Source organism: Salvia hispanica, chromosome 1 (genome assembly GCF_023119035.1).
Source record: "Salvia hispanica cultivar TCC Black 2014 chromosome 1, UniMelb_Shisp_WGS_1.0, whole genome shotgun sequence".
NCBI lineage: Eukaryota > Viridiplantae > Streptophyta > Magnoliopsida > Lamiales > Lamiaceae > Salvia > Salvia hispanica.
The window spans coordinates 41,436,255-41,443,435 of NC_062965.1; the positions used below are offsets into that span (position 1 = coordinate 41,436,255).

Below are 7,181 nucleotides of genomic sequence, written 5' to 3' on the forward strand. Positions count from 1 at the left end.
TTAAAAGGTTACATAGTAAAAAGTAGATAAACATGAACTTATAAATTGTTTTATTTGCATTTTCTTTATGCTTTAAAATAATAAGTGAATTGATATATATAAGATAGGAGAGGACACGTGTTGTTATATGAAATAGTGCATGTCTTACATCTAGGTGGATTTCAAAATAAATGATATACAAGTGGTTGTGTTGGCCGACGTTAACATAGTAATTTTATATGTACAAGGGGAGAATAGTACAAAAGGGGGAAGAATTAGAGAAAGAAAAAGGAGGAATGTGAGAGCAGAATATACATGGTTAGAAGAAGAGTTATTCATGGTTTACACGATCGAAGGTTGTAAATCAAGGGACAGAGTCATATTCTCAGTTAGACTATATAATCAGGTGTGTATAAATCATATTTTTAATTTTACATATATTATGTGATTGATTGCTATGTGTTAGAGTGAAGTGAATATTTGGATTATACGATATGAATTTGATATAGTTCTTATTTGGAATTATTTTATGAAATTTGATATGAATATGTGATTGGTGCAATGAATATGTGTGTGGTGCTATTAATATGTTTTTATATGACAATAGAATATCTTGAATCGAGGATTAAAGAGGATATGTGACAGTCTTGCCCTGGGTTCTACGGGTCAAAGAAAATATGCAAAGAGGGACCTTCGTGGAAAGGTCAAAATGCAAAGAGGGGCCTTCGTGGAAAAGTCAAATAATGAAAAGGGATCTTCGGGTCGTATACAATGGAAATCCCAGGCAGATACCAGGCTTGATTTGTCACAGAATAATAAAATGAACAGAGTTGCATATGCATATTTATATGAAATTATTTTAATATTTGTTGATTATTGTTTTATATATTGGTTAAAGAATATGTTTGATTGATGGACAATGGAATTAAAGGTAAGGTTTATATGCACTGAGTTGTGGCTTATATAAACCACTAATATTTTTCAGGAATAAGATATCAGTGAAGTTTTTCATTGATATAGGTCCTAGGAATTGCACATGTTATAAGGGTCGGCGGCTGATACGTTTTGGCAACTTCTCTTCCTCATCATTTTTGCATTTAGATAAATGTATTGTATATAGAGTGGTGAGAGGGTCCCACTACGGTTTAGAATGTTTTGATATATGTACCTGATAAATGTGATTTTTGAAATGATATAATATGTGCGTTTATGTACTTGAAGCGTGGGTTAATTTATTTAATTTTTAAAATTTATTTATAGCAAGTGCATACGTCATAAGAGTTGAGGTGTGACAAGTAATATGGGCAAAACTATCAATTGACATTACTTCAATCAGTAGCGGATCCAGGGCCAGTCGCCCCTTCCCCATGGCCGAATTCCTCTTACGTTCACCGGAAAACCTCCATGGTCGCCCCTCTCTTGGTCGTCGTCTCTGTCACAAAAAAGAAAGAAATAAATGGAGAAATCAAAATTAAAGGAGTTGCCGAAAATCAATTACAATCATATAGTTTCTTTAATTATTTGAGGTTGTCGAGAGGTTGAGTGGTGTGGAAGGTAATGGTGAAGTTTTTATCTTGATCTCTTTTTTGTGTGAGTGTCGCTGAGTGAGAGGAGGAAATAGAACTCCAGCTCGCAGAGACAGCATAGTTAGTTCCGGAAGGGCAGTTGTGCAAGAGGAAATAGAACTCTATTTTACTTTCTCTTTCTTCTCTTAGTTAATCAAATTTTACTCTTTTTACCTTGTATTGTAGCCAAACTGGCCTAGAGAAGTTGTTCTTTTTAAATTTTACTCCCTCCGTCCCATATTTGTAGTAACATTTAGTTATGACACAGATTTTATGGAATTGGTGGAATGTGTAATTAATGAAGTGAGAGGTGGAGTGTGTAATAAATGAAGTAAGTTGGTGGAGTGAGATTAGGGCTGACAATTTTTGACACGACACGATAATCCGACACGAATCCGCACGAAATTATTGGGTTTGGATCAGGTCTTATTGCATGCGGGTCATTATTGGGTCAACCCACTAAGAACACGAAAAAATCAGGTCAGATGCGGGTCGGGTCGGGTTAACCCGTTAAAAATTAATATTATTATTTTTATTTTGAGTAAAGATAATTTTACAAAAAATGTATACACAAAATGCCCTTCAAATTTAAAAAAGGATAATATTAATTTAATTTGACGAGATAGCATCATCAATTATATATTTTTGTGACTAATTTGACCCTGTTTATAATTTTTCATTTGTATTGTTGTACAAATATGTACCAAACCCTTATTAAAAGATAAAATTTAAGAGAGAATAACCATCTACAGTATTTTAATGGAATAATAATGGAATAATTTTTTATTCATTTTATTTTAACTATCACAATGATATAAAGATAAACAAATTATTTTTTTACAAAGTATAAATTAGGAAAACACACTTTTATTTGGAAATTCTCTCATATTATTTTTGAAACCATTGATATATTATCATTAATTTCTAACTTTTAGTTTTGAAAATAATATTATACATATTGGTTGATTATTCTATCTAAAATTATTAACAATATAATATGGGTCATTCAATGATGAGACATTGTTGGACTCAACGCATATAATAGTAAATACAACATTCAAATGTATAGCACTTGCTGCATAAATTGATAAGATCATAAAAAATTATTAGTATTACTATATGATAAATCACAATATATTCAATATTTCATTTATTGTATTATTTTAATATTACTTTTATAATTATTTTCATAGTGCGTAATAATATCATGATATAGATGGTATGATGATAACAACATGTGGAACCCAACGTGTAAGTTGTAACATATCCTTTAATTATATGACTACTATATAAATTGATATATTTAAATATTATGATAAACCACGACAAATTTTAGACCCATATTATAAAATTAATTTATGATTAATAATCTTTTATATTTTATAGTGCATCAAATGATACATAAGAGCTAGTTCAACGATAGAAGGTTGTTGCTCTAACGTCCACCTAGGCGTGTACACAATCTTCAAGTGTATTAGTTAATATATTCAAAATATATAATTATGTCTTCATTCATGTAATTTTGGATAATAATATTAAATGCCATGTAATGATTCTATTTTGCATATTTCTCCATGTGTTATAATATATATTGAAAATATTTGAAATTACAAGCTTCAAATTATATTTCAAATTACAAAAATTAAAGTAGTTGAAAGAAATTAAATAAAATACAATGTACGTGAGAGATCCAAATGAAAAATAGTACTCCTACTAAATCAATTAGTGATTAGAATAAAAGGATAATTTGAATAAATTTATGAAAAATAAATTTATACTTATAGATACAAAACGTTAATTCACATATTACGTACTAGCAAAACTAATCAATAAATAATTTTATAATATAATTTATTACTGGCACTATTATATTCTTTTTATTTTGATTTAATAAATTTAATTTAATTAGTAGTATTTTCACTCTTTTTGTTTTGTTCTTTTTACTTCTTTAGTTATTTTAACTTGTTTCAAAAATTTAATTTAATTATTAGTATTTTAAACTTAGTATTTTCACTCTTTTCAAAACTAATGGTTGTTATCGTGCTTAGGTTGTTGTCGTGCTGTTATCGTGTCGGGTCAACCAAAAGTTGTTCGTGTCAGTATCGTGTTCAGGTCGATATCGTGTTGTTATTGTGTCAGGTCAACCCAAAGGGGTTCGTGTCGGTATCGTGTTCAGGTCGACATCGTGTTGTTATCGTGTCGAGTCAACCTAAAGTGGTCCGTGTCGTTATCGTGTTCGGGTCGAGTCCGGGTCGTGTCCGGGTTTGAAGGTGGCGGGTTGGGTTCGTGTTTGGGTTTGGGGTTTCCTTAACAGGTTGGGTTCGGGTTTGGCCTTATTGGGTTGGGTCGACCCGATAACGACCCAATCCGCACGATTTGCCAGCCCTAAGTGAGATGATGGAGTGTGTAATAAATGAAGTGAGATGATGAAGTGTGTAATAGATTAAGTGAGTTGGTGGGTCCCTTTTTGACTTTTTGGTTTGTTATTTTTGTTTTGATTTATTTTAATGTAGATAATGGCATTTGAGTGTAATTTTAGTGAATAATGGGGTAAAATTTTATGTGCAAATATGGTAAATTCTAAATGTTACTCCAAATATGGAACGGACTTTTATGACAAAATGTTACTACAAATCTGGGACGGAGGGAGTACTTTTGTACTTCTGTCTTAAAATGGCATATGCAATTGAAACCCTTTATTATCATTTATATTTGTAAGTTATCCAAAATAAATTATCTAAGAGCATCCACAATGGTCAAGTTACTAGTCTGCCCAATGATCGGGTCACTAGTCCGCCTTAGTTGGCAAACTAGTGGTGACACATCAACATTTCTTAGTCTGGTACTCCTTCTACAGTGGTCCGGATTAGTGTCCACCCTATCAATTAAAATCCATTTTTCATTTAATTTTTAATGTTATTATTTTATATATATATATATTCACACATATTATAGATAATAAAATTAAATATTGAATTAAATGAAAAATATACATTACTTAATTTCAAAAAAAATTAAAATTGTATATTTAATTTTTTTTTGTTTTCAAATAATAAATAGCAAAATATAATATGCTATAAAACAAAAAAAATTTAAATAAAACTTAACATTAATTGAAAAAAACATTTACGTTACTTAAACTAAATTTGCATTACCATAAAATATAAACATGATTATAAGAAAAAAGTACAAAAAAAAAAGAATCAAATAAATGAGAAAAGTATAATAAATCAAAATTAAAAACAAAATGTTGATTTTGGGGGTTGAACCACAACCTCTATGTTTTTTCAAGACACATTTATCAACTTGGCTAAACATTGATTTTGTATTGATATCAAACAAAGTTATACATAAAGTAACAAAAACTCTCTTTTAAGTGTAAAACTAATTTCCCACATCAAACTCACAAAAAAACTTGGAGTAAAAGGTTTACTTAAACAGTGTAAAACTTGCTCCTCTAGTACGAAATTCACTAATTCACGAATCCAACTTTTAGTATTGATCATTGTAAAATTATATAGTTTTTTATTTTATTTTAATCTAAACAATGAATTTTTAAAAATTGATTTTTACAATTTAAAATTGTTTTTTATACTTAAAAATTGTTTTTTATACTTAAAAATTGTTTTTTATACTTAAAAATTATTTTTTTTATCCTCCATCGTTTGTGCTCCTACAGTGGGCGGACGAGGAGACGGACGATGGTCAGGCGCTCCTTCGTCCACGACCGAACTTTCGGGCAAGGTACTCATCCGAACGATCGTCTGTTGACCTGCAATCATCATACTCATCTGGATGAGTGCGCAGACGAGGCCTCGTCCGGACGAAAACTTGACCATTGCGGATGCTCTAACATAAGTTAAAAAATAAATACATATTATTTACAAATTATGTCTATATTTTATAAACTAACTTATCAAAATATCTTAAAGACACCAAATCTAATTAATTGTACTAAAATTCTAAAAACATAACTAATCATTCAAGTAACATGATCAAATTTTGTAGGAGTATTAATTTAAAGGTTTTTTTTGCCTTGGATTAAAATCCATGTCGTGTCATCCAATAATGGGACAATTTTTTATGGATGAAGAGAGTACTTACTAGTATGACTAACTAAGCATGGCATATTTACATCTAACACCACTAATGAATGGTGTTTAGTCATTATAACAATAATATTTTGTAATGATAAATGCTTCCTCTTCCATTGAAAATGAAACATTTTCTTTTTAGATTATCAAACTAAAAATACAACGTTTCCTAAAATGAAAATAACAATATCATCTTTGCTTTTTCTCTTTTTTACTTTACTTTCACTATTCAACTCACAAAATAACATTACATGCTAAAAAAGTAAATATTTCATATTTATGGACAAAGGGAATATCATGCTTAAATAAGCAAATATAGTACTCCCACCGTCTGCTATTAAGAGTCCCATCTGAGTTTGACATGAATTTTAAGAAATGTAAAGTAAAGTGGGTGGAAAAAGATTGTGACATCCCTAACCCGAAACCTACGTTATTTTGCATATTTGATAAGGCTAATTTCATGCATCGGTAATGTGCGAAAAATGTTATAATTTGCTGGGTCTAACACTTTTCCTAAGCCAGGTGTGTGAAGAAAATCGCTAGATCAAGGAAATGCTGAAGGAGATGGTCTAGCGAAGGAAAGGAGCGAAGTGAGCAGGAATTACAAGGAAACTGGCGTGACAGAGGAGTCAATAGTTGAGGGCATCAAAGTCTTATCTATACCTCGCTGGGCCCCAATCAAACGCCTATATATAGAAGAGCATGCAACGCAAGAAGGATCATCACTTTTTCACTCTTCTTAGCTCACACACATTACACACACTTGGGAATGGATCTGGGGTAGTCGGGAACGGAAGGTTACTTTCTTAGAAATTTCATGGTTGGCAACACCGTCCGAGTGAGGGCGAAGATACAATTACCTTTAATTTCTGTTGTTTTGCTTTTCTTTATCGTCGAACTTCACTTTTGGGAGTCGAACTTGATGTTGATGATGCTTATTTGTCTTTCTGTTTGTTGATCTGCGTTTAGCAGTTAAATTTCAAGTCAATTTGCATAGATCTCTCTGCTGTTAGTTTATTTCTTCAAATGTTATGTCGATCTCTGTTTATTTTGATGTTGTGGTGTTTGATATGGAATTTGGTGACAGATCTGTGGTTGTTTGAGTATTCGGAGTTCCTGGTTTAAATCTGACGTGGTGGAGGGTTTCTGTTGCTTGGAGTTCATGTCGGACGCTTGGATCCGGAGTGGATTTAGCGTCTGAGGTTGGATTCGACGCGTGGAAAGATAGTTGTTCGATAGATTCTGTTTTTCTTCTTGATTTCTATTTTACTTCGTCTAGAGTATGCAGATCTGTTTAGTTCTTCGTTTGTTGTGCATTAATTTGATTTCAAGTCAGTTGCTCTGTTTTAATTTTGCTTATGTTGCATTCCTTAAGAAGTTTTTCGCAATTTGGTTGTAGAAGACGATGTCACTGTCAGTTAGTACGACGAGAGTTAGTTATTCTGCCAACTTTTCATTCGTACCTTGCTTTTTTCAGACATGGTCCCCACAGTAGGTTTATTTCCTAGGTCTAGTAGTGAAGTAGTTTTCTTAGATCAAGTGT

General features: G+C 31.4%; 1 long non-coding RNA gene across 1 annotated transcript; it reads left to right on the forward strand.

Annotated features, from left to right (window-relative positions):
- Positions 1-155: 155 nt before the first annotated feature.
- Positions 156-1,193, forward strand: LOC125202400. The gene is made up of 2 exons (XR_007173091.1): positions 156-385; positions 965-1,193. It is a non-coding gene; the product is annotated as an uncharacterized LOC125202400 (long non-coding RNA).
- The last annotated feature ends 5,988 nt before the right edge of the window (positions 1,194-7,181 follow it).